The sequence below is a fragment of the Patiria miniata genome, unplaced genomic scaffold (assembly GCF_015706575.1).
Source record: "Patiria miniata isolate m_02_andy unplaced genomic scaffold, ASM1570657v1 HiC_scaffold_7, whole genome shotgun sequence".
NCBI lineage: Eukaryota > Metazoa > Echinodermata > Asteroidea > Valvatida > Asterinidae > Patiria > Patiria miniata.
The window spans coordinates 9,212,304-9,224,965 of record NW_024037074.1 but is presented as its reverse complement, the minus strand read 5'-3'; the positions used below and the strand labels follow the sequence as shown (position 1 = coordinate 9,224,965).

Here is a 12,662-nt window from a genome sequence, read left to right as displayed (position 1 = left end):
AACCTACTTAATGCTAAAACAAAAACTTTTTTGTTAAATTATATAGGCCCTTTATACCGGTATATACATAATATTTTAAAAGCCTGGTATATTGTCTAGTAACTACAATGTATTGTAAGACTTTACACCTCATGTGGCAAGTTATTAAACATGAAGGTCACTTATCCACATAAATGTTGCATACTGCCAAACTGGGGGGCAAATTCCAGCAGCAAAACTAGGCCAAATAAAAAAAAAACATGTTTAGCGTCCTGCCTTTTTGAAAGAAAGGAAGGAGGAGGCCCTTTTTTTTTTCTTTTTCTTTCTTTTCTCCAAACCACCGGCCGAGCTATTTTTCAAGATGGCCACCAGCTTTTTTTTGTTTAAATGGCCGCCACTTGGACTCAGGAAATGACATACATGTACCAGCTTTATAATTGCTAGATGGAGCAGAGAAAGAGGCCAAAATGATGTCTCTAGTTTAAAATGTATCATTTTTTTTCGTTAAAAAAAAAAAATGAGGCGGCCTCCAAAAAGGATGCGGGCAGGGACGCTAAACTTCTTTTTTTTATTTGGCTTATACTGTCAGCCTCCAAATTCAGGTCGTTTATACATGTATATACATGCAAACCATGATTTTTTTTTTTTTTTTTTTGCACTTTGCATTTTGTTCAACTTAAAACTATGAACAAGGAAATACCGGAAGTAGGACCAGCAAGTGATATACATGTACATTGTACTATGATAATTCTTGCGTATTTGTTCGAGATGAATCATGCATAAATTGGGTTATACCAAACATGAAATGTAAGCTAAATATTAAACTTTCATAAAGGAACAGATTTAGTTTAAAAAAATTAGAATCCCAAGTGTTTTCTTTGTATGCAATTTGTTTAATTGGTAAAGCATATGATCATGTTTATTGGCTGCTTCATTTGTTTTGGTTTGTGGGGTTTTTTTGCTGGCCACCTGCAAATGGCTGGTTTACAGGGCATACAGTATTTTTGTCTGCAATACTGTATCAAATCACAGATGTAAATAAGTGTAAATAAATACACCTTTATGGAGAAAAATGAAAACACTTTTTGCAGTAACAGTTTTTATTTTTTGGTAGTGTGTTCATTTCACAAAATGTTCCTGTTAAAGTGCGTCCTTGGAGTTAGACATAAAAAGAAAAGAAAACCCTAACAACATGTTGAGGTCTATGTGTCTGTGTTGGAGCAATCGGTGTTGGGCTGACATCACGTACGTTTTATCCGGTGACACGCACTTTTCCAAAACCGTATGCCCATGATCACTCAAACTGGTTTTCACATTCAACTTGTGGGTCCATACAACTTGTGGGTCCATATCCTTTCAAAGGGGGGGGGGGGGGGGCACAAATTGCCAACCATTGGATTGGAACGGCTGCGCGTACGTGACTGGCCTAATAAATGGTCCGTGGTTTAAGTACACCCATGGTACAACCCCGACTGACTTCATTTGAAGGCCACCATACCGGGGCCCGCTCATAAGTCCGACGCCTAAGTCTCCGGTTTCTGGTATGCGCGCGCATCGCCGAAGCCATGCGCGTCGGCAAAATGAAAAAGTTTTCTTTTCAATGAAAGATGATGTCTCAAAACTGCCAAACTAACTGGTTTGACTGGAATCCTCCTGCTACACAATTTTTACGTGTTTTTAGATAGGGTTATGGTCGAGAATAATTAAGCTTTATGTGGCCTCTCTGGACTCCCATATATTTTCACTAAGTTTAGTCGGGCACCATTTGCAGTCATCAGCCGACATTTGAACCAAAAAAATCAGGTAAAAAAAAAAAAAAAGCCGCGTCGCCGCACCACTTTTTGGGCAAGCTCCAGTACCAGAAACCGGAGCCTTTTTTTTTTGTTGGCCTGAAGTCCGACAAAACCGCATCCCCTAACCAAATAAAGGCCCATAAGTCCGACGCCTCATAGGTCCGACGCCTCATAAGTCCGACGCGTCGCGACGCCTCATAGCTCCGACGCCTGGTAAGTCCGACAAATTAAAAGCCTCGTTTTTCTGACGTCGGACTTATGAGTGAGGCGTCGGACCTATGAGGCGTCGCACTTATGAGACGGCCCCACCATACCAGTCAGTCTTTTGTAAAACCAGAAATGATTTTCCAATTCCATGCATAATGTATCCATCCGGCATCATTTTGACATCAGGGTCAACGGAAGTACACTTTGTACTTCATGAATACATATGTACTTTAAACCTACTTCAGAAGTGCTTCAGTTCAGCTAGATAAATAGGCCTGGTACGCGCTGTTTCAAGAATGAGTGTAGAAGTTTTTACCAGCAGTCATTTAAAATAATAGTGGCCAGACACGGACCTAAAATTCACCCACCACCTGCATAAGAATGATCATTAATGCAAATACATATTGTAACGAAAATGCAAGTCCGATGATTAATTTCCAGTAAGCACACTTAATTCTTCACTCTGATAAAATACAGGTTCCTTTCATAATCTTAATTGATAAGACTTACGGAAGATAAGAAGATAAGTTTAAAGTTAACAACTCGTATTTCAATGAGAAGAATTAATGACAATGGAGTTGACTGTGTATTGTTAATAAGGCCTATGATAAACTAATGGTAGAATAACTGTGAAGTGAAATGACTTGTACAAGTTTAATAAGCTTTCTAGGTCAAGACGCCATGATTATTGTGAATGAGAATAACATTTGGCGCAGAGGTTTATGACCAATCAGAGCATTGCAAGAGACATTTTGTTATTATGCGCTAGCTCCTTGCACTGTGTACGCACCCAAACGCTATAAAAGACTAGCCAAGTCGGGGCTAGCTCGGTGTTCAGATCGTGACTGGTTCTGGCCCGGTGAGGAAGTTCGTACTCTACGTTCGATTGCAATGCACATTGGCGCTCCACCTCATCGTTATCCACATAGACAGTAATTACAATGGAACAGCGCCCCCACACTGTTGGCTTGGATGTCATGACCTCTGTCCTGTTTACAATTCAGGTCATGACATCCGGGGTCTTGTGTTCTATCGGTTAAGCTTTAATTGTATACTGGTGATGAATGCGTGATGGTACAGGATATGGCATTTCATTAAAGTTATTTCAAATGTTAATCTTTAATGTTCAGTGTTTGCTGTTCCATGAGTAATGTATGTTTGCTTAAAACATTAGATTATAGGCCTACGCACCGGGCACGGTGTGTGCCAACAGTAACAGTATTGGAAGACAATAAAACCGTTATTATTATTTGAAGAACACCACGATCTCCCCAGTCAGAATTCTTGTCCAGTCTCTAGTCATTTAGTACTTGAACTAATAATTTCACGCCCGTTACAATATAAACATGTTTTTGAAATCCTCCATATTTCCAAAGACATTGTGACTATATAGCCAGAACCAGCTATAGCTTGTCTGAAAAAAATGTATTATGTTCTAGATACTAGATGTAGTGAAATGTCTGCAAAATACGAATCATAGGCCTAATGGTAATTTTTAAAAACTGAACTTATTAACACCAGAAGCGTTACTTCACTTATTCCCTGGATTCCACAGTTTAACTAATTAAAAATAAGGTGGAAACATTGTGTGTTAATGAGAAGCCTTATTCCCCCTTTTGATGGTAGTCTATGAAGTCGGGTTTGTTGGTCTCCTTTCATTAATGAAAGATTTTGGTGAATTTTCTTTAGCTGAAGCGTTACTTCACTTTTTCCCCAGATTCCACAGTATATTATTACACAAATTACAAATTGCACAGTGTTAAAAATATAATGATTTGTAATGATCGGGAGCAAGAACTCCCAGCGCTAGATCAGTCAACACTGCAGTCAGTCCCCATATATGGTAACCAGCTCCACGGAATACTGGCAAGACGTATGGTCCAATCTCCTTGGGGGAAGAAGAGGTGGATTTGGAGGGATCAAAACGTGTGTAGCCATGGTTACGAGGATCACAGAGATGGGAGATGGGTAATGTGAAGACTAGCTCTACCTGCAACCCCCAAAATGGAAGAAAAAATCCAGATGAACCGAGGAAGAAGACACACAATTGCCGTGTCAATTTTGTATAGTTTGTTCAAAACCGTAACTCCCATGTAACTGTGTTTGATTTATGTGTGGATTTATATTGAGAATGAATTATTGCAAGAATTCTTTCAATTATTGATTTTTTTAACATTCACAAATACCTCCTTTGAATTAACATCTCTCAAGTCTAAGATGATTTATTAATTTACTTTCCATACAAACACACAAGCTATAGCACGCACTTGCACAAGTGAAGTTTTCAATATTTATAAGTATCTATCCAGCACCTTTATAAAATCCCAATCCTATCAGAAAAAAATCAAACTGCAGCTACATTAAGTAATAACTAAATGAAAACATTAAATTCGTTGCATGATGGCACAATCATACCTCTTTCGTATCGTATCCAAGTTTTGTCAAATCAATGTCACCTATGTAGGCAAGCGTTGCTGTGGCTGATGTCTTTCCTGACTGAACAAAAAATGGACAAAAGAGGTCTTTATATAAAACTAGAGCATGAAACTATGATACACTGCATGGAACGAGACACTTTCAGGCTGAAATACCTCAGGGTATACACTGCAGTTTCACACACTTGTCTGTAGAAATACACGCTAAAACACCTTTACAAATTTGGTACATTTATAATACAACAAAAACTTTGGGGTAAACCATTTTGAACTAGAAAAAAAATCGAACGATGAACATGTTCTATTTTTAGACCAAAAAGTTAGACACTACACATTGCAATCAAAAGTTAACACAGAATGCGAATTTCTCTTTGTTTTCTCTTCCCGCAGGGAATTCATTTTCATTCCGCAAAATGCAAATATAATTTCCCAAAGTGGGAAAGCATTTCATGCCTTGTTCTACAAGTGGGAAAAAGTTTCACGCTTTTTCACACAAGTAGGAAAACAGATTCATTCCTTTTCACACAAGTAGCAAAACAAACCCAAGCCGTTTCACACAAGTAAAGGAAAACATTCATGCCTTTTCACAGAAGGTAAACATTATGTTCATGGCTTTTTTCAGACAAGTAGGAAAACATTCATGCCTTTTCACACTAGAAGGTATTTGTGGCTTTCAAACAAGTATGAAAACAGTGCCTTTTCACACAAGAAGGAAAACATATATTCATGCCTTTTCACACAAGTAGGAAATGTTTTCAAGCCTTTTCACCTGAAGTGCTGGGAAAACATTTTCACGAAATGAGAAACGATGATGCGAATGCCAACTCGAACTCGAATTCATTTCAAAAATTTCTCATTCCAGTGTTAACTTTCAATTGCAAATTACTGTAAATAATTCCTCAGCAAAGCCCTCTTGACAAGTTACAAGGTAACAAACTGCTTGTAACTGCACAATCTCAATGTCTTCACAAATTCCTTACAATTCAAGAAGGTGATACATGTACATACACGATCAGGGACCGGAACAAGTTGCCCCCACATTTCCACTGATTCCGGGCATATTCCTACTTCTTCCCTCAATTCTCTGAGTGATGTTTGAGTGACATCTGTGTCTTTTTCATCCATGACGCCACCAGGAAAACTTCAGGAAAAATGTCAAAATATAGGCATCTTTTTATTGTATAAATAAATGACGCAAAATGTATTTTCCTTTTCCTTGCTCATGAAAGCTAGTCTATTATATTAAACACCTCAATCCAATAAAAAATAACATAGAGAATTATGTTTGATTTGACGGCAGTACCCATAATTTCGCTTAAAATAAAGTGTTCTGTCAGTGCTTCTGTCGACAGGAGTATCTTGAATCATCAATATTGTCATAATTATTTCAATATTGATTTTCAATAAGTATTTTTAGGAGAACACTGAGTTTTTTCATTTTAAGAGGGTTTTGAAAAATTTGCTAAATTTTGAATAAAAAATTTCAAAATAGTTTGATGTTCTGATCTTAAACGGGTCTGTGTGCATTTCTTTAACAATGTCTGGTTCAAATGCTCAGGTTTTCTGATTTCCTGAACATCCCCCTTCCTGAACATCTTAAATTTCATCCAAGACTCATCTTACCTGATTTCTCCGCTGTGTGAGCTTACAAACTGTGACCGTAGAGTGTACAAGATTGAAGGAATCCTGTCAATCCTGCAAAGAGGTACACACACCCCTGCACTCCGTATTGGCTCCTCTTGAAGAAAAAACTGGTTGTGGAAGGTTTCATGATGGACATTTGCTTGATGGCCCTAGCTTTATTATCCTGGGAAAATAGCATGGACTCCAAACTAGATGTAGACTGACCAGAATCGACAAATCCGATTTTGGAGTTTTGAAGACTTTTTGACTGACTTCCATTTCTTATCTTGCAGACAGAAAATGTTCTTGGAGCTGTATATTTGCATGTCTTATTTTTCCTCATTGATCTTGCAAAAGAAGATGTGGTTGCTACGGAGACAAAATGTCGGGAGCATCTAAGAACCATTGATGCCAAACCTTGATGAGATTGTTGGAGTTGACAGGAGCTAACACTCAAAGACTTGGAGTGACGTATTGGCAATTTCACAAATAAAGACATTGTTGAGATGTCGCCGACAAGGGGAGCTAGCTTAACCCAATATTCTTGAGTTTTATTCATATGAAGGGGCCACTACTGAAAACCACATTAGATTGGCTGTTGGTAGACAGCATTTAAATCATCTACTTCACTGATTTGACTCAGACAAATCTTAAGCTGTGATGAAAATTTGACTCAGACAAATCTTAAGCTGTGATGAAAATTTGAAGGATTTATTACGTGGATGAAATGTGTTACCGAGTTCCTTGTTTATTATGCAGAATCCAGGCCTGTTGGTAGGAAAAGAAAATAGGACAATTTAAAAAAACAATCTAAAGACCCTTAATCTAATACTATAATAGGACCTGTTTAGAATAACTACAATACCATTTTTATGTAAACGCGAGTACCAACATTTCCATAACCATGCACGGCATGCATGCGTTGCAGTGCACAGTATTTGTTACGATGTCAGTATAAACACAACATTAAAATAGGCATACACCCTGCCCATAAATGAGATAAAACGTACAATATGTGGTTAATCTTGCAAAGAAATATTCTGATTTTGAGAAAGAAAATGGCTAATGAAAAAAAAGGATATATATTATAGACCTATACTAGTACTAGCTATCAGCAGCAGAAGTAGGCCAACGTAAGTAACAACAAACACGCATTCATACAAATTTCAACAACAAATATAATCATTTGTATTTCGTCAATCATGGAAGAAAATTACCTTGACTGTTGTGGACTAACTTAACAATGCTAAGTTCCAGTTTTCCTTGATTACCACCTTCGCAGACGAAGTCAAATCAAATGCTTTGTTCGGAGGTAGTACACCGTACTGCGGCTCTGCAGACTGACCCGCTGTGCTGAATTCTCAGGGTGACAATCGCGCCGCCCCGCGCCTCAGACTATCGCGCCTCTAATAATTGCCCTTAAAATCGTAACCGCTCGCCACAAATCCACGCAGTTAACCAGGTCACCCCACGGGTGGCTACGTCATACGTCGCGTGACGGTGAACTTCCGGCTCCAACTGCAAGTTTGGCGAAATAGAAAGTGTACTGTCAAAGGTCGTCTGTCAACACAATCAGCTGGTTTTTGTTACAATATCGAGTAAATGGAACCGGTGTCGTGTTTTACTCTTTGTAGTTTTTTTAAGGATCATCCAGAGCGACTTAAGAAGGCCGAAAATGCCTTCAAATCGGGGATAGTGCTGTTCGTTCAACCAGGCGGTATGATCATGGGGAAGGTTCAGGCTTCATAATGAAGCAGCGACGTTACAGAGTGGAGGTAAGCGCAAGCGTCTATCACTAGTCAGGGCTGGTCACTTAGACATTCATAGGCGAATACACGTGTTGCTTACTTTTATTTCTAAATTATAAAATTACCGTTATTACTTTGTATGTAATTCGGCATAGGGAAGGCCAAGGGACAGGTTTCCAGACACCAATTGTTAGTACTGCTTCCAACAGCTTTAGAATAGATTGTAGAAACCAGAGTATTGATTACTCCTAGAAAGTGGAGTGTCATGGCCTAGTGGTTAAGAACACCGGACTCATGTTCTGGTGTTTCAGAGGCAACAGTGACGTGGGTTCGAGCCCGGGCGCGGACACTTGCGCCCTTAAGCAAGGCACTTAACCATTATTGCTTCGTCCTTAGGATGTGACGTGAAGCCGTAGGTCCCGTGTGTTGTATAATGTCTAATGCACGTAAAAAGAACCCAGTATACTTATCGCTAAGAGAAGGGGTTCGCCCCGGTGTTTCTGGCAGTGCGATATCTTCAGCCATGAAGTATGCACTTGTAGGGAAGAACTATGAGCCTCATAGATGTAGAAGCCCGCAAAATTGTCTGCAGCACAAAACACTAATAAAGTACAAAAACGTCCATCAAAATGCAGACATTTCACACAGAACCGCCGCACAGTTTGCCCCTATACTCCGTACTTAACCTCTTGACATACTCACGTATCATGCACAGAACTAACATAGGTGGATTCTGTCGGTTTTTAGGCAAAAATGATGGAAAATATGACCTTTCCGCACTGAGCCAACCTGACACTTGAAACGTGCACGCAAATCATCGAGCGATGATTTTCGGTTCGCTCGGAGCGCGCCGCGGGGGTACGGTACATGCACTTGTACGCATGCACATACTATCATTGCGCCTGCACCACAAAAAATGTATCGCTTTATGTAGCAATCGTTTTCGTGACTCGCTTGCAGTTGGAGCCGGAAGTGCACTATGCACCATGTGACGTCACACTTACCAACAGGATAGAGGTCAGTGGGTCACCCACAAACATTAGTCTGGTTCCCCGCAGACCTGACAATTATTCCCGACGCTCACGTCTTAAAATAGGTCAGGCAGCCTCCGTGGCTAAAAATAAACATGACGACATGAATGGCCCTTTTTCAAAGCGCGGCTTCGTTTCCGATTTCGCTTTATCACTTGTAGCTTTTAATGTTCTGATCATATCTTTAAATAAATCACTTGCTTCGTAATATCATACAGTTATGATAATACAGTTTGATGTTTTTGTAAGATAACATGAGTAATGTTGATCTGGAATCTTCAAAATTAGGGAACCAAACAGCACTGTTAGCAGGCGGAGCCGAATGAAGACCGAGTTTTGGAAAATCTCGGTAACGGTCGGCAAATTCAAAATTTTACATGACGCAGCAAAAAGTTCGCCCGTACTATCTGAGTATAATTATTTGATGCACAAAATCGTCGTTGAATTTCAAGTTTTCTAAATGAAAACAATGAATATTAAAGGGAATATACATCATTTGCTTTTGCTGTAATTTTCAGAAATGGATGGAATTGGAAAATATAAAGCAAATATAGTTACACTGACTTTTGGAGGTTTTGGTTCGAAATGCTATAAAAACCAAGAAAAACGATCATTTTCCTGTAGTCTGGTTCCCTGACTCCATATAAGAAGAAACAGAGCAGTTTACATAAATTGGGGAATTGTAAGGTCAGGGAACCAGTCTAGCTGGCTCGTACCCGTTCATAGGTTTGTAATCGATTGCAAACAAGTGCAATGGTCAATTGGGGCCAGTATTTGAAAAAAAGCCAGTTGTTTCCAACGCTGATCGGCCGATCAGCGTTGGAAATTGATACAAAATACCACTTTTCTTGAAAATGACAGTAAACCAGGTGCCATAATTTTACAGGATGCTTTGGACGGTCATTTACCACATCCTATTAAGGTATTTCGCAAAAACTTGGTAGTTTTATTCGATGTTTGCAAATGTTGTATATTCCCTTTAATTATCAACTCATTTAAAATAAAATTAATAAGCAATTAGCAGTTAATTAAACCTATATTATATACTCGGAAATACTCGGGCGCTATCCGATTGTCGACGAAACGACTTCGGCAAACTTCGGAAATTTTCGGAAAAAGGAGGAATTCCTCCCGTTTTAGTCACGTGACGTAATTTGTAATACATTGTATTACCGGAGGCTACCGGATCTCAACCTCGTCCCCAGGGTGTCGAGCAGTACGCGCCCACCACTACCTGCTCTCTCAAGTAAGCACTGGGGACGAGGTTGGGTCCATGGGCGTAGCGAGGAGGGGGCAAGGGGGGGGCACTTGCCCCCCCCCCCCCCCGGAAAAGCAAAAAAAAAAAAAGGAAGAAAAAAAAAGAAGAAAGAAAAGAAAAGAAAAAGAGGTGCGAAGACAAAGTGGTGTAAATTTAATGAGTTGGGGGGGGGGGGGCAAAATGTCCCTGCCCCCCCTCTAAAACTGATAAATCGAGATGGTGAGAAATACAAGCATTTTTTTGGCAAAAAATTATTTTGCCCCCCTCTAGAAAAAATCCTGGCGACGCCCATGGTTGGGTCAGTGTTGGCTTAGGCCATGGAGCTCCTTTTTGTATAGCCTTTAGTCAAGTCCCACGCGCCTATACCCGGACCATCCGGACACGTAACACCCCGGATGCTGGCACGTAAAAAGACTAGCACGAGCGGCGAAGCCGCGAGGGCCCAACTTCGTACCCAGGGTGTCGAGCAGTACGCGCCCACCACTACCTGCTCTCCCACCCTGGTATTGGATCATTTGCATGTGCAAGATTTTTGCACACGTATGCAAATGAGGAACAGTCTGGTGCCTGGATATGCGTTACACATTAGCGTTTGTTTTTGTATGCGGTGTCTGGGGTAAAAACAGAGTCAATTCGTAGCAGCGCGAGCACGGTGTGAGTTACGAAAACACGATTTTTGAAATCAAACTGTTACGATCTTATCGAGACAACATGCAGTATCATATTTCATATTAATATGAGCAAATTGGAAAGGAAATTAGTATTTTCGAGAAGGCGTGGACGAATGATCGCGAAAACACGTACTGCACGTTGTGAATATATAGCACCAAGTACACGATAAAAATCCATTACTAGCCAATTGCGGTATCCAATCCGGATACAGGAAGAAAGTTTCCTATCCAGGGTTTACTATTGGAAACGCGGTTGGAAATAAAGTAAGCACTGGGGACGAGGTTGGCGAGGGCCTTTACCATCTCGTGGAGAACGCTTATGTTTTTCTTAACATTTGTCTACCGATTTGGTAGACATGCATAATGCATTACCCGTTGTGAATTGACCATAATATTAAATGAAAATGCAGAATTACTAACGTAAATCAGCCGTCGTCTGGCGCCAGTGCAGTCAGCACTTGTGCGATGATGCGCGTGCTGTTGCTGGTAACCGCAAATCACCGTTAGATGATTGGTTTATATTGCTTGATTTATATTACGTGAATAAATGAATAAGTGATACGTTCCACGAGATAGTAAAGGCCCTCGCGGCTTCGCCGCTCGTGCTAGTCTTTTTACGTGCCAGCATCCGGGATGCGTTACGTGTCCGGGTAAGCGCGTGGGACTTGACTAAAGGCTACCTTTTGTATGGTTGCAGGACTCCAATGATAAATGCCCCCACTTCAGAAATGCAGGAAAAATAATCACAACTCTCCAAGGTGTTCGAGACACACATCAAATTAAAGCTTATTTCATCATCTTTCATATTCTTTTCAATTTTTGGGGGTTTACCTGATGACATTTAATTGATGACATTTAGGAGAAATTTCCATCCGAAGATGATCACCGTGACCCCTTAAAATAGTCCTGAAGCCCATCGTCATTTTGAAAAACGATGCAAACACTCCATTGCAAAATCCAAATTGCACATATAAGCTCACAGTCCTGTGCACGGCTTCCACAAATATTTTTTTTTACAAACCCTCAAGTTCATGGCCCAAAATATGCTCAAATACCAAAGAAATTGAGGGCATGCAAATCGTGATTTGGCCGGCGTAGGCAATTTTGGACCGATTTACTGGCCTGCACCCTTATAGCTCCATGCTTAGGCTAAGCAAGGTGAAGGTTGATAATGTGCATCGACGTGGACCAACACTTGAATTTTATACCTACAAAAAAAATGCTCCGTACTTTTGGAAAACCGTTCCGACATTTGAGGTCCAATCATAGCCAATCAACTTGACACCCTCCCCCCTGGAGGAATTCCTCCAGGGAATTACCATGTCAATATGACTCTAAGAAATTGGTGGCGCTATTCTAGCAACACATGTACAAATGCGGCGAGTAAAGATGCGGCCGGCAGGGCCTGTCAAAACCAAACCCATTATAAAAAATAAAGAAGCCTGCCTGGCGGGTCAAAATTAGGCATGCAACTTTTACGCGTATCCGCAAATGTCAACGTGTTTTTTTCTTAAAGCCAGACTTGGACAAACAAATCTGATACAGACGCGCATTCGGCTTGTTTTTTGCTTGTTTCATCTATTGTAATCACCATAAAAAAATGACACATAATTTATTTAATGTATAACGTTCTGGTGCACAAAACTAAAATGTAACTAAGGCCCGCGGGCTATTGAAAGGAAAATTAAGGACGAAGAACCCTGGAAAGTTGTTGGTGTTGCACAATATCGATACTACTTTCAATATGAAGTTTGATATGACGGAGCCTCCAAGGTTTTTGGAGTTTTTGCAACATAGGCCCCTGATGCTTTTCTAAAAATAAAATATTTTACATTATGCTAATGTAAAACCTATCATTTTGTTTGTTTATTATGTTTGTTCATATTTTAAATAGGCTGCTTCTCAACACATTTTGAA

At 40.0% G+C, this 12,662-nt stretch overlaps 1 pseudogene; it reads right to left on the bottom strand.

Annotated features, from left to right (window-relative positions):
- Positions 1-4,169: 4,169 nt before the first annotated feature.
- LOC119744940 lies at positions 4,170-8,029 on the bottom strand (annotated as a pseudogene).
- Positions 8,030-12,662: the final 4,633 nt, after the last annotated feature.